The sequence below is a fragment of the Procambarus clarkii genome, chromosome 41, assembly GCF_040958095.1.
Source record: "Procambarus clarkii isolate CNS0578487 chromosome 41, FALCON_Pclarkii_2.0, whole genome shotgun sequence".
NCBI classification, from domain to species: Eukaryota; Metazoa; Arthropoda; class Malacostraca; order Decapoda; family Cambaridae; genus Procambarus; species Procambarus clarkii.
Window position 1 is genome coordinate 32,527,677 of NC_091190.1, and position 26,676 is coordinate 32,554,352.

Sequence of the window (26,676 nt, forward strand, 5' to 3'; positions counted from 1 at the left end):
GCACTTGCGGAAACCAAATTGAGAAGGGGAGAGGAGGTGATGGTGTTCCAGGAACCACATCAGACGAACGTTAACCATACGTTAAAAGATTTTGCAGACACAACTTGTGAGAGCAATAGGGCGAAGGTCCTTAGGGGAAGTACCCAGAGACCCCGGTTTGCGAACAGGGAGGACAACGGCATCGAGCCAGTCCTCAGGGACTGACGACGACTCCCAGATCCGATTATACAGACTCAGTAAATACTGAGACGTGCTCGGAGGGAGATGGCGAAGCATCTCATAATGAATACCATCGGAGCCCGCCGCCGTAGAACCGCAGAGGGCCAGGGCAGAACGAAGTTCAGAGAGAGAGAAGGGATCATTATAGGGAAGGTGAAGATGAGTGCAGAAATCTAAAGGACGAGACTCAAGGACAGATTTACGAAGAAGGAAAGATTGGGGAAGATGAAGACCAGAGCTAACAGAAGAAAAGTGGGAACCCAGTTCGGAAGCGACCTGCAACGGGTCCGCCACAAGAGTATCATGGAGGTGAAGGACCGGGGAAACATCGGGAACGAACTTACCCGCTATCTTGCGGATACGCTTCCAGATCTGGGCCAGAGGGGTTTCGGACGTAATTGTTGAGACATAAGATGCCCAACATTCACGTTTAGCCGTACGGATGGCCCTACGGGCCACCGCACTCGCTTTCCGAAAGAAAAGAAAAGAATCGGTCGTCTGCCTACGGCGGTGCCTCTTCCAGGCTGCACGCTTACAGCGGACAGCCCGAGCACAGTCCGCATTCCACCAGGGAACGCACTTCCGTGGACCCCGAGAGGAAGAGCGAGGAATAGAGCGGAGGGCAGCGTTGAAGACAGTGTCATGAAAAAGGAGGAGAGCGCGAGAGAGAGGCAGAAGGGAGAGGTCAGAGAGAGCAGCACTGAGGGTAAATAGGGTCCAGTCTGCCTTAGCAAACTGCCACCTAGGGAAAGAGAGGGAAGGGCGAAAAGAGAAAAAGGAAACAAGGATGGGGAAATGATCACTTCCATGGAGGTCATCAAGAACCTGCCACGTGAAATCTAAGTAAAGAGAAGAAGAGCAGAGAGAAAGATCAAGACAAGAAAGGGTGCGAGTCCGAGAGTCCAAATGAGTGGGCTCACCAGAATTCAGAAGAGGCAGGGAAGAAGAGAGGAGAAACGGCTCAAGGAGGCGACCCCGGGTATTCGTCAGAACGTCACCCAAAAGAGAATGACGACAATTGAAGTCACCCAGCAGGAGCACAGGCTCCGGCAAGGAGTCTAGGAGGTGTTTCAAATCAGGAAGAGAGAGCGGGACACTCGGGGGGAGATATATGGAACAAACTGTGTACCATTTTCCCACAAAGATACGAGCAGCAGAACAATGGAGAGGCGAAGGAAAAAGCAAAGGAACAAAGGGAACATCAGCACGAATCAAGAGAGCAGAAGAATTAGAAGCCCCAGCAATGGCTGGGGGGGGGGGAGAGAAAGGAATAGCCACGAAAACGACCAGGACGAGCACCAAGCATTGGCTCCTGGAGACAGACACAAAGGGGCGAAAACCGCGAAATCAGAAGTTGGAGTTCGAGGAAATTGGCGTAATAACCTCAAACGTTCCATTGAAGAATGGACAACGACGAGAAGAGAAAGGACAAAAACAGAGAACAAGGAAGAAACAAAGGCGAAAGAGCAACAGAGCACGTTAAAGAATATCAGGGTCGGGATCAGGGTCAGCAAAGTCAGGGTTAGGGGGCATGGGTAAACTGAGCAAAGACGGAGGGAAGGAAACGGGAGAACAGATCAGAGGTGGGCGGGTGGGGTCCGGAGGAGGAGGAGGAGGAAGAGGAGGAGACAACGGAGAGAAGCAGTCAAGGACAGCAGCAGGAAGAGGGGGAGTAGAAAGAGGGGAGCGCACCTCAGCAAGAGCAGCAACCGAAAGGGAAGCAGGGGCCAAAGAAACCTCCATAGCAGGAACAGGGGGCGTAATCACTGAAACGGGAGGGGAAGGAGCAACAGAGCCGGAAGTAGGAGCTGAGGAAGAAAGCGAAGCCTTCTTACCCGCCGGGGAAGAGGAAGGAGAGGAGCCAGGCTTTCGCTTCTGACTTAAAGAGACCGGTGTCCCAGCAACTACGTACCGGGCAACAGATTCCAGTGTCTCAACAGGAGAAGCCGAACGAGAGCACACACGACGGCCGTTAGGAGAGCGATGGACATCCGCCCGCACCGACAGGCGGTGGGGAGAGCCGATAGATGGAGGAAGAGGATGGGAAGGATGATCGGAGGGGGACGAGGAGGAAGACACAGGAGACACGACAGACCGGGTAGAAGGAAGGGGAACCCCAGACAGAGGACCAGGAGGAGAATCCTTCGGGAGAGAACCCAAAGGAACAAAGGAGGGGGCAGTGGGCGCATCAGGGTCCAAGGCCCGGAAACGGTTGTGAGTTTGAGGAAGGCGGGAAGGACGAGGAGAGGAAGAGCGCAACACGCGAGCATAAGAGATATTAGCAAAAGGCGGGACCCGGCGAACCTGGCGTCTCGCCTCAGGAAAAGATAAACGCTCCCGGTGCTTCAAGTTGAGGACGGCTGCCTCAAGCTTGTAATGGACACACGCACGGGAGAAGGTAGGATGGGCCTCACCGCAGTTGAGGCAACGAGCCTGGGGAGAAGTGCACTCCGACTTAGATTGACCTTCACTCCCACACAAAGGACAGAGAGAGACAGTCCCAGAGCAGCGGAGGGCACCATGCCCAAACCTCCAGCACTTGTTACAAAGTCGAGGAGAAGGAATATACTCCTGGACAGAGCACCTAGCACCAGCAAGAATGACAGAGGATGGAAGGGTCCTACCATCAAAGGTGATCTTCACAACGCGAAGGGGTTGACGGCGACGACCACGAGGGGGACGAGTAAACGTGTCCACCTGGAGAATAGAATGGCCTTGGGCATCAAGGATATGCCGAATATCATCGTGGCAATCCTGCAGATTCCGAACACCGGTTGCAACATGGGGTGGGAGGAGAATAGTGCCAACACTGGCATTCATCTGAACGTTCTTGGAGACCCGAACAGGGATCTCGCCAAGGCAAGATAAGGCAGCCAAGCGGGAAGCTGCATCCTGAGAAGGAGCAGCAACGACACGTGTACCGAGGCGAGTGGGGTTGAAAGTAACAGACGCATCCACGGAATCTACAAGATGCCGATGGAGGGAGAAATTGTCAGGAGGCGCAGAATCAAGAGGGAGGAGATCAAAGTATTTGGCCCATGAAGCAGGACCAAACAAGGCCTGATACGCATCAGCACGGGAAGGAATCGAGCGAGTGCGGTTGGGGCGCGAACGGCGTTGAGAACCCCCAGAGAGTGAGGGGTCAAAAGGCGCAGTAGTCACAATGAAAGACTTAGCCACACCAGGGGACGATGTGGTCACCACCGGGGGCTGGAGGCTCGACCCAACCACAGAGGAGGGAGGGGAGCTGGGGGAAGAAGTCAGGACGGTCAAAGGAGGAGCAAGGTCGGGGCCCAACGCAGTGGGAGCTACAGAGCCTGGTCTTCCAATACAGGCCGACTCGGGGGCTTGGTCGCCCACCCCATGAGCCTGAGAGGGTACAACGGAAACATTCAACGACATTGAGACGAAAAGTGACAAATTCATCCACGAATGTGCCCCCCATACCCACCATGGAGCCACAATTAGAGGCAGGACACCCAACAAGAAGCTATCGCCGATCATGCCGGGGCCCCCTAGGGGTGCGTCGTGAGTATACGCCCCACAAACGCCACCTTAAGAACCGTCAGTCTGTCGAGATCGGGTTCAGCGACGAAAGGGGGATTGACAATAAAAGGTTCCCCTCGCTCGAGACGTTGGGTACTACAGTTCTACGGGTGCAAGAGTATGCCTCCTCAAGCACCCGGGCGTCAAAATAGAAGAAGTCCAAAGAAATAATCCAAAACAAGCAAAAGGTCGGCAGGAAACGATAAGCAGATAGGAGAAGAGGGGGGAGAAAAACGAAACATAAGGAAAAGGAAAAGCGATCCGGCACAATTGGAGAAGACAGCAGCAGGAGTGCAAGGCCAGAAAAGGTCAGAGGACTGCCCAACGGAGCATCACACTCCGGCAGCCGTCCACCAAGCCCCCTCACGACGCCAACGGGCCGGATGGGGAGGGGGGGAATTTTATCAAATCACCTCATTCTTTGGGGCACACGTGAGGAACACAAATGTGCCCCAAACGTGAGGAAGATTACCACAAGTTGTTGTTGACAAACGTCCATCAGAGGATTTTTCCAGTCCAAAGGTATGGCGTGATGAAAGTTTCTTTTTGCTGCATCCAAGCTTATGAAACAAAACGTTCACTTGATTTTATAAATTCAATGTGATTTTTTCAAAATGGTAGAACATAAATCACTGAACGGTTGATCAACTAATTTCATGAGACGGGCAGGTAGCAGAGACTGGGGTACAACTTGCTCACTCACACAAGTTACCCTGGAAGAGCCCTCACAAAAGTTACCCTGGGAGAGCCCTCACACAAGTTACCCTGGGAGAGCCCTCACAAAAGTTACCCTGGGAGAGCCCTCACACAAGCTACCCTGGGAGAACCCTCACACAAGTTTCCACTGGGAGAGCCCTCTTATCTTGAAGTTATCTTGAGATGATTTCGGGGCTTTTTAGTGTCCCCGCGGCCCGGTCCTCGACCAGGCCTCCACCCCCAGGAAACAGCCCGTGACAACTGACTAACACCCAGGTACCTATTTTATTGTTAGGTAACAGGGGCATAGAATGAAAGAAACTCTGCCCAGTGTTTCTTGCCGGCGCTTGGAATCGAACCCAGGACCTCAAGATCACAAATACAGCGTGCTGTCCTCTAGGCCGACCGGCTCCCTCACACAAGTTACCCTGGGAAAGCCCTCACACAAGTTACCCTGGGAGAGCACTCACACCCTGGGAGAGCCCTCTCACAAGTTAGCTTGGGAGAGCCCCCCCAAAAGTAACCCTGAGAAAACCCTCACAAGTTACCATGGGAGAGCCCTTACTCAAGTTGCCCCTGGGAGTGCCCTCACAAGTTACCATGGGAGACCCCTCATACAACTTATCCTGAGAGAGCCCTCACAATTAAGTTACCCTGGGAGAGCACTCACACAACTTATCCTGACAGAGCCGTCACAAGTTACCCTGGGAGAGCCCCCCACAGGTCACCGTGGGAGAGCCGTCACACAAGTTACCCTGGGAGAGTCTTCACACAAGTTAATACCCTGGGACAGCCCACAAACAAGTTACTCTAGAAGAGCCCTCACACAAGTTACCCTGGGAGAGCCCTTACAAATTACCCTGGGAGACCCCTCACACAAGTTACCCTGGGAGAGCCCTCACAAGTTACCCTGGGAGAACCCACCATAGGTTACCCTTTGAGAGCCCTCACAAAAGTTACCATGGGAGAGCCCTCCATAAATTATTCTGGGAGAGTCCTCCACAGGTTACCCTGGGAGGGCCCTCACACAAGTTACCCTAAGAGAGCACTCCACAGGTTACCCTGGGAGAGCCCTCACGCAAGTTACCCTGGGAGAGCCCTCCACACGTTACCCTGGAAGGGCCCTCACACAAGTTACCCTGGGAGAGCTTTCACGTAAGTTACCCTGGAAGAACCCTCACACAAGTTACCCGGGGAGAGCCCTCACACAAGTTACGTTGGGAGAGCCCTCACACAAGTTACCCTGGGAGAGCCCTCACACAAGTTACCCTGAGAGAGCCTTCATACAAGTTACCCTGGGAGAGCCCTCACACAAGTTACCCTGGGAGAGCCAACACACAAGTTACCCTAAGAGAGCACTCCACAGGTTACCCTGGGAGAGCTCTCACACAAGATTCCCTGGGAGAACCCTCACACACGTTACTCTGGGAGGGTCCTCACAAGTTACCCTGGGAGAGCCCTCCACACGTTACCCTTGGAGGGCCCTCACACAAGTTACCCTGGGAGAGCCTTACACAATTTACCCTGGGAGAGCCCTCACGCTAGTTTCTTTGGGCGAGCCCTTACATAAGTTACCCTTGGAGAGCCCTCACATAAGTTTCTCTAGGAGAGCCCTCACACAAGTTACCCTGGGAGAGCCCTCACACAAGTTACCCTGGGAGAGCCCTCACACAAGTTACCCTGGGAGAGCCCTCACGCAAGTTATCCTGGAAAAGCCCTCACACAAGTTACCCTGGGAGAGCCCTCTCACAAGTTACCCTGGAAGAGCACTCTCACAAGTTACCCTGGGAGAGCCCTCTCACAATTTACTCTGGGAGATCCCTCACACAAGTTACCCTGGGAGAGCCATCTCACAAGTAACCCTGGAAGAGCCCTCACACAAGTTACCCTGGGAGAGTCATCACATAAGTTACCCTGGGAGAGCTTCCACACAAGTTACACTGGGAGAACCTTCACCCAAGTTACCCTGGGAGAACCCTCACACAAGTTACCCTGGGAGAGCCCTCACACTAGTTATCCTGGGAGAGCCCTCACACAAGTTACCCTGGGAGAGCCCTCACACAAGTTATTTTGAGAGAGCCTTCACACAAGTTACCCTGGGAGAACCCTCACACAAGTTTCCCTGGGAGAGCCCTCACACAAGTTACCCTGGGAGAGCACTCACACAAGTTATTCTGAGAGAGCCTTCACACAAGTTACCCTGGGAGAACCCTCACACAAGATTCCCTGGGAGAGCCCTCACACATATTACTCTGGGAGGGTCCTCACAAGTTACCCTGGGAGAGCCCTCACATAAGTTATGCTGGGAGAGCCCCCACACAAGTTTCCCTGGGAGAGCCCTCACAAGTAACCCTGGGAGAGCCCTCCACAAGCTACCCTGGGAGAACCCTCACACCAGTTACCCTGGGAGAGCCCACAACAAGTTACCCTGGGAGAGCCCCCACAAAAGTCATCCTGGGAGAACCCTCACAAGTTACTCAGGTAGAGCCTTCACACAAGTTACCCTGGGAGAGTTCTCGCACAAATTACCCCGTGAGAGCCCTCATGCAAGTTACCCTGGGAGAGCCCTAACACAAGTTACCCTGGGAGAGCCTTCACACAAGATACCCTGGGAGAGCCCTCACACAAGTTACCCTGGGAGAGTCCTCACATAAGTTACCCTGGGAGAGTCCCCACACACGTTACCCTGTGAGAGCACTCACACAAGTTACCCTAGGAGAGCCCTAACAAGTTACCCTGGGAGAGCTCTCACATAAGTTACTCTGGGAGAGCCCTGACACAAGTTACCCCGGGAGAGCACTCACACAAGTTACCCTGGGAGAGCCCTCACAAGTTACCCTGGGAGAGTCCTCACACAAGTTACCCTGCGAGAGCCCTCACACAAGTTACCCTGGGAGAGCCCTCACAAGTTACCCTGGGAGAGTCCCAACACTAGATACCCTAGGAGAGCCCTCACACAAGTTACCCTGGGAGAGCCCTCACAAGTTACCCTGGGAGAGTGCTAACACAAGATACCCTGGGAGAGCCCTCACACGAGTTACCCCAGAAGAGCCCTCACACCAAGTTACCCTGGGAGAGCCCTCACACAAGTTACCCTGGGAGAGCATTACACAAGTTACCCTGTGAGAGCCCTCACACAAGTTACCCTGGGAGAGCCCTCACCCAATTTACCTTGTAAGAGCCCTCACACAAGTTACCCTGGGAGAGCCCTCGCACAAGTTACCCTGGGAGCGCCATCTCACAAGTTACCCTGGAAGAGCCCTCACACAAGTTACCCTATGAGAGCCCTTACACAAGTTACCCTGGGAGAGCCCTCAGACAAGTTTCCCTGGGAGAGCCCTCACACAAGTTACCCTGGGAGAGCTCTCACACAAGTTACTCTGGGAGAGCCCTGACACAAGTTACCCCGGGAGAGCACTCACACAAGTTACCCTGGGAGAGCCCTCACAAGTTACCCTGGGAGAGTCCTCACACAAGTTACCCTGCGAGAGCCCTCACACAAGTTACCCTGGGAGAACCCTCACAAGTTACCCTGGGAGAGTCCCAACACAAGATACCCTGGGAGAGCCCTCACACAAGTTACCCAGGGAGAGCCCTCACAAGTTACCCTGGGAGAGTCCTAACACAAGATACCCTGGGAGAGCCCTCACACGAGTTACCCCGGAAGAGCCCTCACACAAGTTACCCTGGGAGAGCCCTCACACAAGTTACCCTGGGAGAGCCCTCACCCAATTTACCTTGGAAGAGCCCTCACACAAGTTACCCTGGGAGAGCCCTCGCACAAGTTACCCTGGGAGCGCCATCTCACAAGTTACCCTGGAAGAGCCCTCACACAAGTTACCCTACGAGAGCCCTTACACAAGTTACCCTGGGAGAGCCCTCAGACAAGTTTCCTTGGGAGAGCCCTCAAACAAGTTACCCTGGAAGAGCCCTCACACAAGTTACCCTGGGAGAGCCCTCACACAAGTTACCCTGGGAGAGCCCTCACACAAGTTTCCCTGGGAGAGCCCTTACATAAGTTACTCTGGGAGGGTCCTCACAAGTTTCCCTTTGAGAGCCCTCACACAAGTTACCCTGGGAGAGCCCTCAGACAAGTTTCCCTGGGAGAGCCCTCAAACAAGTTACCCTGGAAGAGCCCTCACACAAGTTACCCTGGGAGAGCCCTCACACAAGTTACCCTAGGAGAGCCCTAACAAGTTACCCTGGGAGAGCCCTGACACAAGTTACCCTGGGAGAGCCTTCACAGACGTTACCCCGTGAGAGCCCTCATGCAAGTTACCCTGGGAGAGCCCTCACTCAAGTTACCCTGGGAAAGTCCTCACATAAGTTACCCTGGGAGAGTCCTCACACACATTACCCTGGGAGAGCACTCACACAAGTTACCCTAGGAGAGCCCTAACAAGTTACCCTGGGAGAGCCCTCACACAAGTTACCTTGGGAGAGCCCTCACACAAGTTTCCCTTTGAGAGTCCTCACACAAGTTACCCTGGGAGGGCCGTCACAAAAGTTATCCTGGGAGAGCCCTCATAAGTTACCCTGAGAGAACCCTCACACAAGTTTCCCTGGGAGAGCCCTCACTCAAATTACCCTGGGAGGGTCCTCACGAGTTTCCCTGGGAGAGCCCTCACACAAGTTACCCTGGGAGAATCCTCACACAAGTTTCCCTGGGAGAGCCCTCACTCAAGTTACCCTGGGATGGTCTGTGGGAAAAACCTGCTGGGATTCATATAAGAGGAGACTTCCTGGGACTTGTACTGAACTAAATTAAACAATTACTGTCTGCAAATTAATTCAACTAAAATCTCTAGCTAGCGTTGTAAATCCTAGCTCCTCTTTTCCTAATGACAGATTGTTGGCTGAAAGGGACAGGTGGGGTGAATGAATTAGTTGATAGAAGTTCCAGTTCACCTGTAGACAGGGATTTCACATCAGCTTGTATTTTATACAAGGATAAGATTTAATAAATTCATTTATATGACTGAAAACTGGCTCTGTTTAAATCAGGGATTTAAACATGTACATAGCCTAGCCTAGCACCATAACTATTAACAGCCAATATATTCTTATACTATAAACAACAAATTAAATTGTAAAAGTATAATAAATGACTTTAAATGTATTGTTACCAAGTACAAAATTATATTCAATTAAATGAACTTATATGATAACTTAAAAAATAACTAAGCAAGCAATTGTTAACTTAATTTATATATTCAAGTATATATGCAATGTATTTATATTCAATTTATATGAATAAGGTACAGTCAGCTTGACTGAATCTCTTCCAACACCACGGACACTTATGAGGTTTTATTTACTTATTGCAGTTGAATCTTTTCTGACAATGGACGCTCATGAGGTCTAGTGCTTGGATAAAGATTCACAGCTACACTACAATTTTAGTAAACTTACTGAAAAATGAGGCGTTCCCTCGCTTTTTAACCGACAGACAGATTTATAGAATATTAAAATTATACAAGCATACAATTGGCCAATTAATACGCTACTGTAATAACCTTCAATATACTTATCTGAAGCCGGATGCCTGTCTGACAAGTTTGCCAGACTGATTAACTCTCTTGTTGCGAGTATAGGCACGATATTTTATTTTACAGCGTTGCTGTATGATGTACTAGTGGCGCTGCTACTTTAATTTACTTTAACTGCATTGCAGAAGAATGATAGTTGATGGTGGAGGCGGAGCCAAGTCACTGTGTGCTCTGCACTACACTTATAAATATAAATGTTCTAGGGATTTTCCTTGTAGATATTGTCCAGGTACTCCCCCAGTTCTAGAGAGTATTCACTGGTGATAAAGATAACTAGATAAGGTGTCCTAAGCCAAATAATGTTCGCTAAGGATCCGTCACTGTTCACTGTTTTGTCAACAAACGGGTAGTGCCGCGGGGTGTGTTGGGCACTCCTCTCCCTGCCATCGCCCCCCCCCCCCCCCATGCTCCCTGAGCACGGTAGCCTTCTATGAATATTGATTGATTATTTTTACAGTCTAGACTTGTGATTGAGATAAGATGTGATTATAATATAATTAGATATATGATATAAAGATTATAAGTAGTACTTGATAGTACCACCGAATCTTATTAAGGATTCGATTTTATCCCTACTGGATATTGAATCAATATTCCAATAGTTTAATAATTAACAAATCCTTCTAGAAGCTTCTGGATCCTTGAGAGATCATGCACAAAGTCACATAGGCATCAATAGGGCCCTGTAGCGTACGTGATCATGGTGACATTGTCATCTAGGATCACGCTGTTTGATGAATCTATAATGATTCTAATATGATTCTGATATGATTTAGATATGCTTTTGATATGATATAGAAATTATACATTTCTTAGATGATTATTAGATATAATGGGTTAAAATTTCCCACATCTTCTAGAGGGAGATAACTGGCACAGAGTCCAATACTAAGGACAATAGTAACCATATGTATTTATTTACTCTCCATTGGATTGATAATACAAGTGCAAATTTTCTTTGCACTTTTGTGCTGCTGTCCGTTGTGGACGTTTGTGTCTGTTAGGAGTCTGTGGGTCTTGTGGAGTTAGAGGGTCTGGAAGTCTCACAGGATCTAACTGCAGCTGGCTCACTGATTCCATGTGGATGAGTTTGTCCAATGTCTTCAGAGAAGTTGTTCCTTTAGACATTTCTTAATAATGTCTCACAAATATTTAAATAATTAAAAAAAAATTGTATAATAACTTCATATTATTCTTGCAATTTATTTTTGCATTTTTTTTTATACAAAATTTACATTTTAAAAGATTACCTCTATTTTTAGATTGATGACTTGAAGACTACAGTGCCATCCACAGCAAATCATGGTCTTAAAATATCTCCTAGCAATGACGAGACCAATTTTCACAGAGATCAAATTTTTGCTAAGCAGTAGTCACAGGTAAATATATATTATATATATAATATTATATATATAATATTATATATATAAAATTAACTACTTCATTGCTCAAAGCACCTTTAAACATTCTGAGAGTTGTGCTATTTTATTAATTAATTAATTAGGCTATATTTTAATGTTTTGTAATGTTTTCATTACTTTTTTTGTTTTGAAATATAAATTGTTGAGTTTTGAAACATTTTGACATTAACTATACCTGAATATTTATAAACAAAAAAATACCAGAACTATGTCCTTGACAATTGCACTAAGAAGTCTTTGCCAAAATCAGGTGCTCAGTGCAGTAGTTAAAAACTTAAAAGTTGTATCACCTCTGGTGCAAGATTAGGGACCCATAGCCTCAGAGAAGAAAATAGAGAGTACTCAGAGAAGGCCTTGAATAATAGGCAGGCTGTTTGTCTGTGTTTCGACGGTAAGCTTGCTGACACCAAATGTAGTTACCTAAGTGTAGTTACAGGATTAGAGCTACGCTCGTGGTGTCCCGTCTACCCAGCATTCTTTGTCACATAATGCTTTGAAACTACTGACGGTCTTGGCCGCCACCACCTTCTCACTTAACTTGTTCCAACCGTGTACCACTCTGTATGCGAAAGGAAATTTTTTTATATTTCTTTGGCATCTTTGTTTAGTTAGTTTAAATCTATGACCTTTTGTTCTTGAAGTTCCAGGTCTCGGGAAATCTTCCCTATTGATTTTATCAATTCCTGTTACTATTTTGTACATAGTGATTTTATCACCTCTTTTTGTTGTCTTCTAGTTTTGGCATATTTAATGCCTCTGACCTCTCCACATAGCTCTTGCCCTTTAGTTCTGGGAGCCACTTAGTAGCATGTCTTTGCACCTTTTCCAGTTTGTTGATGTGCTTCTTAAGATATGGGCACCACACAACCGCTGCATATTCTAGCCTTGGCCGAGCAAAACTCGTGAACAATTTCTTTAGTATTTCGCCATCCATGTATTTAAACAAAATTCTGAAGTTAGAAAGCGTGGCATAGGCTCCTCACTTTAACTGCATTGCAGAAGAATGATAGTTGATGGTGGAGGCGGAGCCAAGTCACTGTGTGCTCTGCACTACACTTATAAATATAAATGTTCTAGGGATTTTCCTTGTAGATATTGTCCAGGTACTCCCCCAGTTCTAGAGAGTATTCACTGGTGATAAAGATAACTAGATAAGGTGTCCTAAGCCAAATAATGTTCGCTAAGGATCCGTCACTGTTCACTGTTTTGTCAACAAACGGGTAGTGCCGCGGGGTGTGTTGGGCACTCCTCTCCCTGCCATCGCCCCCCCCCCCCCCATGCTCCCTGAGCACGGTAGCCTTCTATGAATATTGATTGATTATTTTTACAGTCTAGACTTGTGATTGAGATAAGATGTGATTATAATATAATTAGATATATGATATAAAGATTATAAGTAGTACTTGATAGTACCACCGAATCTTATTAAGGATTCGATTTTATCCCTACTGGATATTGAATCAATATTCCAATAGTTTAATAATTAACAAATCCTTCTAGAAGCTTCTGGATCCTTGAGAGATCATGCACAAAGTCACATAGGCATCAATAGGGCCCTGTAGCGTACGTGATCATGGTGACATTGTCATCTAGGATCAAGCTGTTTGATGAATCTATAATGATTCTAATATGATTCTGATATGATTTAGATATGCTTTTGATATGATATAGAAATTATACATTTCTTAGATGATTATTAGATATAATGGGTTAAAATTTCCCACATCTTCTAGAGGGAGATAACTGGCACAGAGTCCAATACTAAGGACAATAGTAACCATATGTATTTATTTACTCTCCATTGGATTGATAATACAAGTGCAAATTTTCTTTGCACTTTTGTGCTGCTGTCCGTTGTGGACGTTTGTGTCTGTTAGGAGTCTGTGGGTCTTGTGGAGTTAGAGGGTCTGGAAGTCTCACAGGATCTAACTGCAGCTGGCTCACTGATTCCATGTGGATGAGTTTGTCCAATGTCTTCAGAGAAGTTGTTCCTTTAGCCCTTACACTGCTCAGGGGTCCTTGGGATATTTACACCCCTGTGCGCAAGAAAAAAAAAATCAAATTTTTTTTTTCGTCTTCTAAACATGTTAATTTGTGTCCCCTGAGCACGGAAAAAAATAAAAAATAAATCGTAGGTGACATATTTTGGGCGCAATTGACCGAGGAAGTCTGGCAAAAAGTGGGCGTTGACAGAGCGGTCGTCAGACCCAGTCAGCGTCACCCGCGTTGACAGATGGGAGTTGCCACAAAGATATTATTACCTAATTGTTTCAATGTCTCCGATTGATTTTTTCTTAGTTTTTTTGCAGTAATATTATTCAATAGTGTGTATTGTAATATATTTATATAATAAAAGTGGTTAATAATCGCTATACTCAAAAGTATGATGTGCATATTAGTGATTCAATTATTATGTTTATAAAACTATAAACAAATAGTTTTGCTGCTATTACACTCTATACACAGGTTATATATAAGTATTGGCATGTTTTGGTCACCATAACGAACCACTAAGTTGGTATTGAGAGTCGAAAAGCAACGAGGAGTTACCGCCACACACTAGCCAGCCACTCGCTGCCACTCCCTCAACACATGCACTAAACTTTCTCCCCCAACAATACCAGTTGTGGTGTTATTACACTATATACAGACGTTATATATAAGTATGTGTATATTTTGTTCACCACAACTGTACAGCTAAGCTGATATAGTTAGTTCAGGCACTAAGAGTCGTCGCTATACACAGATGGCGGCTCCCTCACTCTTTCAAGGTCACATGCACTAAACTTTTTCCCCCAACAATACCTTTTGCAGTGTTATTACCCTATATACACATATTATATATAAATATCTACATGTTTTATGCATCGTAACTGTACACCTAAGCTTGTAGTGCGCCCAAAGAGCATAGTGGCCACCCTCTACACATCCAGACAAATCATGCAGACGACGTCACCTCCGTCACCCATATGGCTCCTCCCAGCATAATCCTTTTGCTGTTATTACACTAATACACACATTATATATAAGTATCTACATTTGTGTTCACCATAGAGAACCACTGACCTGGTATGGTAAATGCAAACAATAACAGGTGGCCACACAGTCAGTAAACGATGCTGTCTCCCTCCGTCTCTCAGCATCACTCCTCCCACAGCACTAATTATTACAACAATCCTGCTTTTATCACAACCCTGGTTATTTATATCACAGTCATGGGTCATCTGTAATATTGTCATCGCTAAATAATAACAATTATATATTACCTTTTGACATTTTTCGGTGATGCTGTGGTCACAAGCTGAACATCAATGCTGTTCGCTCATGCTGCGTGCGCCGGCCTTGGTTGCTCCAACAGTACTGTGCCTCTCACACTTGAGAATATTGCCCACGATTTTTTTTTTAAATGGCATCTGTTTACAAGAACCCTGAGGAAGCTACTGTGAACCCCGTGTAGCCGCGGGCCATTTGAATCAGGCCTGGCACCCTATGGCGTATATATACGCCATGCTCACCATGGGACATGTTACTCAGGGCGTATATATACGCCATGCGCAGTTTAAGGGTTAGACAGGATTTTGACTATTCTCAAGATCCCCTGGCTATCTGGATGGACTGAGACAACTTTACCTAATGGCCAGTCAGCCCTAGGGCCATCACTGTCTACCAAGACAATATCACCAGGTTGGAGATTAGATATATTATGTGGGACATTGGCCCCATAGTGATGTTCTCGTAGAGATGTAAGATATTCTTTTGTCCAAACATCATTCCATTTTTGGATTATGCTGGACAGATGCTTATACCCTGAACCAACTCGCTCTGACCCACATATGAGGGATCTCTGATCTCATCATCCACTAGAGATGGTACTGGAGTCAGAAGTCTTCCATACATTAGGTGGGCAGGACTTAATGGCTCATGTTGAGTACGATCCTCAGACAAGTAAGTCAACGGCCGGTTATTCACCCTTGATTCTATTTCCGTGATTACTGTCTGGAGTTCTTGAAGATTGATTTTCTGACGGTGTAGTGATTTTCTCAAGGATCTTTTGACAGTTCCTATTAACCGTTCATAAAATCCTCCATGCCATGGGGCTCTCGGAGGGATAAATTTCCATCTGCAATGACGCTGTTCCAGTGTGGAAGTAACTGCAGGATGGGAACAGATTTCCCGTAGACATGCTTCTCCAGCTACCAAGTTTGCTCCATTATCTGAAATCATCAGCTTAGGGCATGATCGGCGTGCTGCGAATCTGCGGAAAGCTTGAATAAATGCTATCATAGCACCTGATATGATAGCAGTCATATCAGGTGTTACCTCTAAATGTACTGCCCTGGTGGTAGCACAAGTGAACAGACAGATGTATGCCTTGATAGGTTGCTTATCTGCAGTCCCTGTTAGATATATTGCTCCTGTATAATCTACTCCAGTCGTCTCGAAAGGGTGTAGATGGACCACTCGTTCCTTTGGTAGGGGTGGTGGCCCTGGATAAGAGCAAGTTCTTGCATCGTACCTTCGGCATATCATGCAATTCTTCAAGATTGATTTGACTGACTGTCTTCCCTGCGGAATCCAGTACTGCTGTCTGATTTGTGTGAGTGTGTCTAACACTCCGCCATGTTTGATGATTTGTTGATGTGTATGCAACACAATCAACCTTGTGATACAATGATTTTTTGGTAAAAGCCATGGATGCACGGTATCTAGATTGATATCTGCGTGTTTAAGTCTCCCTCCACAACGCAGAATGTTGTGATTTTCTTGGTCTATCCACAGACCGAGATTGTGTTTTAACGTATGCGGAAGATTTTCATAGTTATTCCCATAAGTTTCTCTCTGGGCTTGTCTTATACAATAGATAAGTGCATCTGGAAAAGTGTATTTTATACCTTTTTTCCTGAGATAATGAAACACGTTCTGTGTTACATTGATTAATTTGATGAGCGAGGAGTAACGAGTACAATCCAAGACTGATATTTGAGCTTCCTGCCTGGTGGTAGTTATGGTTTGTGTCGTAATGACGTGTTGCTTTTGTTCCTGCCAACTACCATTTACTAACCATCGATGCCCATGAAACCAAATATCTGCCTTTGCAAACTGTTTAAATGTCATACCTCTTGATAAGAGATCAGCTGGATTATCTTTTGTTGGTACATGCAACAATTGAAAGCCTGCGGAAATTTCTTTAATTTCCAAGACGCGATTTTTTACAAATGGAGTCGGACAGTTGTCGTTTCGTACCCATTGTAAGACAGCTTCATTGTCCAACCTGTCTTCTTAAAAAGAACGTCAACATTTGCCGTTTGACTCTACGGCTGTTTTTGGACGTTATTTTGTGTAAAACTACGTCTATTTTCGCTTCCATGGACTATCTCTTGTTATACAATGAAATACCACACTCTTATTATTCTATAACTCACTGACTATGCTCTGATATTTGTTCTTCAAGTAAAAATATATATATTTTTGGCTTAATTAGGCCATAATCCAGAAAATTCCAGCCTATCGATCTTTATATTTAGGAAAACATCTAATAAATTTGGAAATGAATTTTTCGTTCGCCGACAGTTGCCTGTTACTATTTAACCCTCTATGCTGTAATGTCGCTGGTCATTGTGACTTTCCCAGGATTTATATATGTTTTGTAGTAGCATTATAGTCAGACTACAGTAATTTAACTAATGGGAAACCTCTATAGTTGTCGTAAATTAATAATAATCATTTATCAAATAATAAATTAGCAAACATATGCAACATTTTATGTTACGACTTTTCGGGTAGGCCGTTCTGTTTGTTTACAACCCCAATGGTTCAAAATACACAATACTTTTAATATATAAGTGACTAAGTATGCTCTAATATATGGTCCTCAATGAAAATTATCGTTTTTTTTTGTTAATTTGTCCATAATGAATAAGATTCCTTACTGTTGATCTTTATATTAAGAAAAACATCTAAACAAATTGGTATTGTGTTTTCGTTCAGATAAAGTTTCCAGATACTATTTCCTAGTTATCAATTAATGTAGGTGGTTATTTTAATTCGCGGCTACCAGGGGCTTTCTCCCATTATACAATATAAATGTACTCACTAACTATTCTCTGGTATCTGTTCTTCAAGTAAAATTACCTATTTTTTTGTTTAATTAGTCCATAATTCATAAAATTCCTTCAGGTCGATCTTTATATTTAGAAAAACATCTAATCAATTTGGAATTTAATTTTTCGTTCACCTACAGTTACCAGCTACTATTTCATTGTTATATTTTATGTCGCTGGTCATTACAATTTTCCAAGAATTTAAACAGCTAAACAGCAAGTAGCATCTTGTTAGAGTACAGGAATTTAACTATGGAGAACCTCGATAGCTGCCGAAAATTATTAATGATTATATATGTAATTTAAAATAATGAATTATATACCATTTCTTATGTTACGTCTTTGGCGGGTAGGCGGTTCTGCGGGTTTACAACCGAATTGTTTAAAAATCACACTATTTTAAATGTATGAGTCACTAGTATGCTCTGATATATGTTCTGCAATGAAAATAAAGATTGTTTTGTTGTTAATTACTCCATAAATGTGTAATGTGTTAATTCAGTCTAAAATCTTTTTGCAACGTTTATATGCGATATACGTAGCTGGAAACTACCTAATATTTAAAAATAATAGTTACAACATTCTATTAATATATAATGTTGAAATAAATATCACACAAAGTCTGTATATCTGTTTTTAGATGTCTTATAAATCTTCTTTTAAAATAGTATTAATGATTTTTATGAACCTTGAGTAAAAATTATGTTAATTAATATTAATCTAATTGTTATTATTTTAAGTAAAAGAATTGCAAGTATTCGCATAACCACGGGATCTCTGTTTGTGTATGAATGCACGGATTTGTTTTTGTTATGAGAGGGACGCCTTAGAAAGCATGGTGTAGGCCACCTGTGGCTCGCATCCGATCCCACGATCGTCGTCGCCCCTAAATCAACACAACAGGTATTTAGTATTTACGATTATAATAAGTAATATTTCTTTTATAATAATATTGCAGCAGGTGGTGTAGTGGTAGGACACTCGCCTGGCGTTCCGCGAGCGCTATGTCATGGGTTCGTATCCTGGCCGGGGAGGATTTACTGGGCGCAATTCCTTAACTGTAGCCTCTGTTTAACGCAACAGTAAAATGTGTACTTGGATGAAAAAACGATTCTTCGCGGCGGGGATCGTATTCCAGGGACCTGCCCGAAACGCTACTCGTACTAGTGGCTGTACAAGAATGTAACAACTTTTGTATATATCTCAGGTTAGGGGCTAGGCATTTACACTCTTAGGTCAGCAAACTAGCTAGAAGGTTAGACTATTAGACTCCACTGGTCAATCGGGGCCCTGCATGACTCAGCTTATCCTAACCTAGCCTAGCTTAAACCATCTTAGCATAGTTCATTCTAGCTGTGCATAGTGCTTGCACAGCCTTGCTTATCCTAGTTTACCTCTTCCTAGCCTACCGTAGCCAAGCCTATCCCAGTATACCCTTACCTAGTCTTGCCTAGCCTAACCCTGCCTTGCTTTTAAACATGACCAGTCCTTCCTACCCTAGCCAAGCCCTGACCAGCTTAGCCAAGCCAATCCCTGCCTAGATTTAGCATAGCCTTGCCTTTTTATTAATATATAGAGGGTACCACCTCTGGTTGAGTTTGTAGGAACCCTCCACTTATAGGGTTGAGGGTTCCATATATATATATATATATATATATATATATATATATATATATATATATATATATATATATATATATATGTCGTACCTAGTAGCCAGAACGCACTTCTCGGCCTACTATGCAAGGCCTGATTTGCCTAATAAGCCAAGTTTTCCTGAATTATTATATTTTCTCAATTTTTTTTCTTATGAGATGATAAAGCTACCCATTTCATTATGTATGAGGTCAATATTTTTTTATTGGAGTTAAAATTAACGTAGATATATGACCAAACCTAACCAACCCTACCTAACCTAACCTAACCTAACCTATCTTTTTAGGTTAGGTTAGGTTAGGTAGCTGAAAAAGTTAGGTTACGTTTGGTTAGGTAGGTTAGGTAGTCGAAAAACAATTAATTCATGAAAACTTGGCTTATTAGGCAAATCCTGCCTTGCATAGTAGGCAGAGAAGTGCGTTCTGGCTATTAGGTACGACATATATATATATATATATATATATATATACCACCTCTAGCTGGAAGAAGGGGGACCCATAGCCTCGGAGGAAACCACGCATAACGCGACATATATATATATATATATATATATATATATATATATATATATATATATATATATATATATATAATATAAATAATGTGTGTGTAAACATGCCACGTGTGTGTAAATCACAAAAATTAACACTTGATGAAAAATGTGACAGTGTCAGACCACGGAGGAAGAATTGAAACAGGAATTTCCTTAAGTACTTTCATATATTAATACATCTTCAGAAGGAATAATTTTTTATATAAATTAAATAAAAAAAAATCATTCCTCCATCGTCTGACACTCATATATATATATATATATATATATATATATATATATATATATATATATATATATATATATATATATATATATATATATATATATATATATAATATGTGTGTGTGTGTGTGTGTACTCACCTAGTTGTGCTTGCGGTGGTTGAGCTCTGGCTCTTTGTCCCGTATGTATGTATTCATATATATATATATATATATATATATATATATATATATATATATATATATATGCGAACAAGCCTGAATGGTCCCCAGGACAATATGCAACTGAAAACTCACACCCCAGAAGTGACTCGAACCCATACTGCCAGGAGCAACGCAACTGGTATGTACAGGGACGCCTTAATCCGCTTGACCATCACGACCAGACATAAGGAAGTGATAGCCGAGGCTATTTGACCCACTTCCCCGCTGGCACTCAGATGGTAATATTGGGCATAGCATTTTATCAAATCACCTCATTTTTGGGGCAACACGTGAGGAACACAAATGCGAACAAGCCTGAATGGTCCCCAGGACAATATGCAACTGAAAACTCACACCCCAGAAGTGACTCGAACCCAATACTGCCAGGAGCAACGCAACTGGTATGTACAGGGACGCCTTAATCCGCTTGACCATCACGACCAGACATAAGGAAGTGATAGCCGAGGCTATTTGACCCACTTCCCCGCTGGCACTCGGATGGTAATCTTGGGCATAGCATATGGGTTCGAGTCACTTCTGGGGTGTGAGTTTTCAGTTATATATATATATATATATATATATATATATATATATATATATATATATATATATATTAATATTATATATCCTGCCTGAAATGCTGCGTGTACTAGTAGCTTTACAAGATTTTGTGGTTATTCTCTATATCTGGTTCACCTAACAGTAAATAAGTACCTGGGAGTTAGACAGCTGCTATGGGCTGCTTCCTAGGGATGTGTGTGTGTGTTTGTATTCATGTTGAATTTTACAAAGTAGGAAGAGATGTTTGTAAAAAAAAAAATCAAATATTTTTGAAAGTATAAGTAGATTTGATATTTTTCTCTAATTGTTTATTTCTGCTGTCTCGCCTCCTTTATAAAATGGCATCATTCTTGCTTTTTTAAGGATATCAGGAAAAGTAAGGCACTCCAGAGATTTGTTGACTCCTTCCTAGTGTTGCCTAGCCCAGCCCAGCCTAGACAAGGCAGGCTGGGCATCCTAGCCTCACGCAGCTTAGCCCCAACCTACATGTAGCATCCCAGTCCATCCTAAGTGATCATTACCTTACTGGCTGTGTTTTCTCTTCAGCCCTGAATGTAATGTGGTGGAACATAAGCAGATACATATCAGGTCTTAGAGAATCTGTACTTCATACATTTCTTAATAATGTCTCACAAATATTTAAATAATTAAAAAAAAATTGTATAATAACTTCATATTATTCTTGCAATTTATTTTTGCATTTTTTTTATACAAAATTTACATTTTAAAAGATTACCTCTATTTTTAGATTGATGACTTGAAGACTACAGTGCCATCCACAGCAAATCATGGTCTTAAAATATCTCCTAGCAATGACGAGACCAATTTTCACAGAGATCAAATTTTTGCTAAGCAGTAGTCACAGGTAAATATATATTATATATATAATATTATATATATAATATTATATATATAAAATTAACTACTTCATTGCTCAAAGCACCTTTAAACATTCTGAGAGTTGTGCTATTTTATTAATTAATTAATTAGGCTATATTTTAATGTTTTGTAATGTTTTCATTACTTTTTTTGTTTTGAAATATAAATTGTTGAGTTTTGAAACATTTTGACATTAACTATACCTGAATATTTATAAACAAAAAAATACCAGAACTATGTCCTCGACAATTGCACTAAGAAGTCTTTGCCAAAATCAGGTGCTCAGTGCAGTAGTTAAAAACTTAAAAGTTGTATCACCTCTGGTGCAAGATTAGGGACCCATAGCCTCAGAGAAGAAAATAGAGAGTACTCAGAGAAGGCCTTAGGCAGGCAGGCTGTTTGTCTGTGTTTCGACGGTAAGCTTGCTGACACCAAATGTAGTTACCTAAGTGTAGTTACAGGATTAGAGCTACGCTCGTGGTGTCCCGTCTACCCAGCATTCTTTGTCACATAATGCTTTGAAACTACTGACGGTCTTGGCCGCCACCACCTTCTCACTTAACTTGTTCCAACCGTGTACCACTCTGTATGCGAAAGGAAATTTTTTTATATTTCTTTGGCATCTTTAGTTAGTTTAAATCTATGACCTTTTGTTCTTGAAGTTCCAGGTCTCGGGAAATCTTCCCTATTGATTTTATCAATTCCTGTTACTATTTTGTACATAGTGATTTTATCACCTCTTTTTGTTGTCTTCTAGTTTTGGCATATTTAATGCCTCTGACCTCTCCACATAGCTCTTGCCCTTTTGTTCTGGGAGCCACTTAGTAGCATGTCTTTGCACCTTTTCCAGTTTGTTGATGTGCTTCTTAAGATATGGGCACCACACAACCGCTGCATATTCTAGCCTTGGCCGAGCAAAACTCGTGAACAATTTCTTTAGTATTTCGCCATCCATGTATTTAAACAAAATTCTGAAGTTAGAAAGCGTGGCATAGGCTCCTCACACAACGTTCTTTATGTGGGCCTCAAGTGATAGTTTTCTATCTAGAATCAACCCTAGACCTCTTTCTTTTATCAGAATTATATAAAGATTTCTCACATAATTTGTAGGTTGTGTGGGATCTATGTTCTATTCCACATTCCATAACATGGCATTTATTCACATTAAATTTCATTTGCCAAGTGGTGCTCCATATACTTATTTTGTCCAGGTCTTCTTGAAGGGCATGACAATCATCTAAATTTCTTATCCATCCCATTATCTTAGCATCATCAGCAAACATGTTTATATAATTCTGTATTCCAACTGGTAGATCATTTATGTAGACAATGAACATTTCTGGTGCATGTACTGTGGTACTCCACTTGTGACACTTCTCCAGTTCGATTGCCTCTGATTACTGCCCTCATTTTTCTATCAGTCAGAAAATTTTTCATCCATGTTAGAAGCTTACCTGTCACCCATCCAAAATTTTCTAGTTTCCAGAACAACCTCTTATGTGGAACTCTGTCGAAAGCCTTTTTTATGTCTAGATAGATGCAGTCGACCCAACTACCTTTTTCCTTTAAAATCTCTGTGGCTCAATCATAGAAACTGAGTAAATTCGATACACAGGATCTTCCAGATCGAAAACAATACTGTCTGTGTGATATTATATAATTTCTCTCAAGGTGTTCTACCCATTTAGTTTTTATTATTTTTTTTTTTTGTTTTCAATCCTTTCACTGTTACACTTGTCAATGATTCAGGTCTATAACTGAGAGAGGTGGGGTCTTCCCTGTTGCCACTTTTGTAGATTGGAACTATGTTAGCCTTTTTCCACATGTTTGCTATGACTCCTGTACACAGGGATGCCTGAAAGATCAGGTGAAGTGGAAGGCTGAGCTCAGATGCACATTCTCTCAGAACCCATGGTGAAACTCCATCTGGACCAACTGCTTTGTTCTTACTTAGCTACTTTAGCATATTTTCCACTTCATCTCTAGACACCTCTATACGCTCTATGATGTTCTCAGAAATTCTTATTGTGTCTGGTTCTCTTAAGATTTCATTTTGTATAAACACACTTTGGAACTTTTGGTTTAATGTTTCAGACATTGCATTATCATTTTCTGTGAATCTGTTTCCTATTTTCAACCTCTGGATATTATCCTTTACCTGCAATTTGTTGTTTATGAATTTCTAGAATAGGCCCAGTTCTGTTTTACATTTATCCATTATCCCTTTTTAAAAATTTCTTTCTGCCTCTTCCATTACTGCTGTATAGTTGTTTCTCGCATCTTTGTATCGCTGGTATGATTGGGGGTTTGGCTTCTTTCTATTTTGATACCTGCTTGATGGGGTTCTGCTCTTCTACCCCCCAAGCCCGGCCCAAGGCCAGGCTCGACTTGTGAGAGTTTGGTCCACCAGGCTGTTGCTTGGAGCGGCCCGCAGGGCCACATACCCACAACATCCCGGCTGATCCGGAACTTCTCTTAGAAAACAGTCCAGTTTTCTCCTGAAGATGTCCACGGTTGTTCCGGCAGGAACAACATTGCAACCGTGCTCTGAAGGGGAAAGTGAATACTGAGCAGTACTCGAGACAGGACAACATAAGTGACTTGAAGAGTACAACCATTGTGATGGGATCCCTGGATTTGAAAGTTCTCATAATCCATCCGATCATTTTTCTGGCCGACGCAATATTTGCTTGGTTATGCTCCCTAAACGTTAGATTGTCGGACATCATTATTCCCAAATCCTTGACATGCTGTTTTTCTACTATGGGAAGATTCGATTGTGTTTTGCACCCTGTATTATGTTTCAGATCCTCATTTTTGCCGTACCTGAGTACCTGAAATTTATCACTGTTAAACATCATGTTATTTTCTGCTGCCCAATCGAAAACTTTATTGACATCTGCTTGTAGTTTTTCAATGTCTTTCATTCCATTTTTGTGTCTTTTGGTCTGTGGCCCTCTCTCAATTTCTGTTGAACCAATCCTGTTTTCTGGCCCTGCATCTCTGTTTTGGTATGAATGTTTGTGTGCCTTCATTGTATATTTTGCAAAATTTGGCATACATTTAATTTACTTCCCTGTCTAGCAACAAGTCTGCCTAATTACTTATTAAAAAAAATTTGAAGTTCCCCATAGTGACCTCTCTTGAAATCAAGTTTATCAACTGTTTCAATGTCCCCATTTTCTGTGTGTGTGTGTTTGGAGGCTAAGCTTGCTGATACCATGTGTGTGTGTGTGTTTGGAGGCTAAGCTTGCTGATACCATGTGTGTGTGTGTGTGTGTGTGTGTTTGGAGGCTAAGCTTGCTGATACCATGTGTGTGTGTGTGTTTGGAGGCTAAGCTTGCTGATACCATGTGTGTGTGTGTGTTTAGAGGCTAAGCTTGATGATACCATGTGTGTATTTGGAGGCTAAGTTTGCTGATACCATATGTGTGTGTGTGTTTGGAGGCTAAGCTTGCTGATACCATGTGTGTGTGTGTGTGTTTAGAGGCTAAGCTTGATGATACCATGTGTGTATTTGGAGGCTAAGCTTGCTGATACCATGTGTGTGTGTGTTTGGAGGCTAAGCTTGCTGATACCATGTATGTGTGTGTGTTTAGAGGCTAAGCTTGCTGATACCATGTGTGTGTGTGTGTTTAGAGGCTAAGCTTGCTGATACCATGTGTGTGTGTGTGTTTAGAGGCTAAGCTTGATGATACCATGTGTGTATTTGGAGGCTAAGCTTGCAGATACCATGTGTGTGTGTGTTTGGAGGCTAAGCTTGCTGATACCATGTATGTGTGTGTGTGTGTGTGTGTGTGTGTTTGGAGGCTAAGCTTGCTGATACCATGTATGTGTGTGTGTGTGTGTGTTTGGAGGCTAAGCTTGCTGATACCGTTTATGTGTGTGTGTGTGTGTTTAGAGGCTAAGCTTGATGATACCATGTGTGTATTTGGAGGCTAAGCTTGCTGATACCATGTGTGTGTGTGTGTTTGGAGGCTAAGTTTGCTGATACCATGTGTGTGTGTGTGTTTAGAGGCTAAGCTTGATGATACCATGTGTGTATTTGGAGGCTAAGTTTGCTGATACCATGTGTGTGTGTGTGTTTGGAGGCTAAGTTTGCTAACACCGTGTGTGTACTCACCTGTTTAAATAATAATAGGGGTGTGTACCACCTCTGGTGCAATTGTAGGGACCCACAGCCTTGAAGAAAATAGAGTATTCAGAGAAGACCTTGTGGATTCTCACTGAACACTAATCTTTTCTTCTCCTATCACCCTTCTTATTTTGTTTTATGCTGTATTCTATTATATATCATATAAATACATAGCCAAATGGCAATATTTATTATGTCTATACAAAAAGAAGACATCCACTTTATTTTTTTTCTCTCCTTTGTTTCTATGTGGATTTTGTTGTGACTAATGATTCTCGTCCTTCCCATCAACAGGTCTTCCTCACTGGGCTTGCTCGGCTTTTGTGTTACTGTGAGGGTGCCATCATCGTTTACCCTTCAAGACTGACTCATGCTGGCATTGCATTTGTGGACTTCCCTTCACAGTAAACAGTCCTTCTCCATATGGTGATTGTCCAGGGCAAGCAGGGTGTGACTGCCATCTTGGAGAAGCAGGGTCTTTTAATATGAAGAATCTTCCGTCTTCTCTACTTACGCCAGCTTGTGCCGGCCTTGCATTCTTGTTACTTCATGGCCCTTGGGCCTTTTTTATTTATTTTACATAATAAATTTTTTTATTAATACCCGTGTTTCACAAGAGATCCTTAACATTTTAAGCACCAATTGTATTGACTAATGTACGTCTTGTAACCTTTAAGACATAAATAGACAAGACATAGATAAATGAGTGAATAATGCTGAGTGACTAGGTTAGGGCAAGGAACATAGTTCAGTGTCTGGCTTTGGAAGAATGCCTACTGTTTTAGAAACCTTATTGCCATGATCATAATCGTATGGGTTAAAAAGCATTTGTTGTCACTCCTACACTGTGGCTTGTTGAGCTTGAAACCTTTGCTCCTTGTTCGTGTTACATCTGACCTTTTGAAGAAATTGTATGAATCAATATCCTCCAA

The 26,676-nt window shown here is 43.2% G+C and overlaps 1 long non-coding RNA gene across 2 annotated transcripts; it reads left to right on the forward strand.

Moving 5' to 3' along the window:
- Positions 1–18,332: 18,332 nt before the first annotated feature.
- On the forward strand, positions 18,333–26,330 carry LOC138373110 (uncharacterized). 2 transcript variants are annotated; one of them, XR_011231060.1, is made up of 3 exons: positions 18,333–18,435; positions 21,479–21,595; positions 26,039–26,330. It is a non-coding gene; the product is annotated as an uncharacterized lncRNA (long non-coding RNA). The 2 variants fall into 2 exon arrangements; XR_011231061.1 differs by lacking the exon at positions 18,333–18,435 and adding an exon at positions 18,493–18,739.
- Positions 26,331–26,676: the final 346 nt, after the last annotated feature.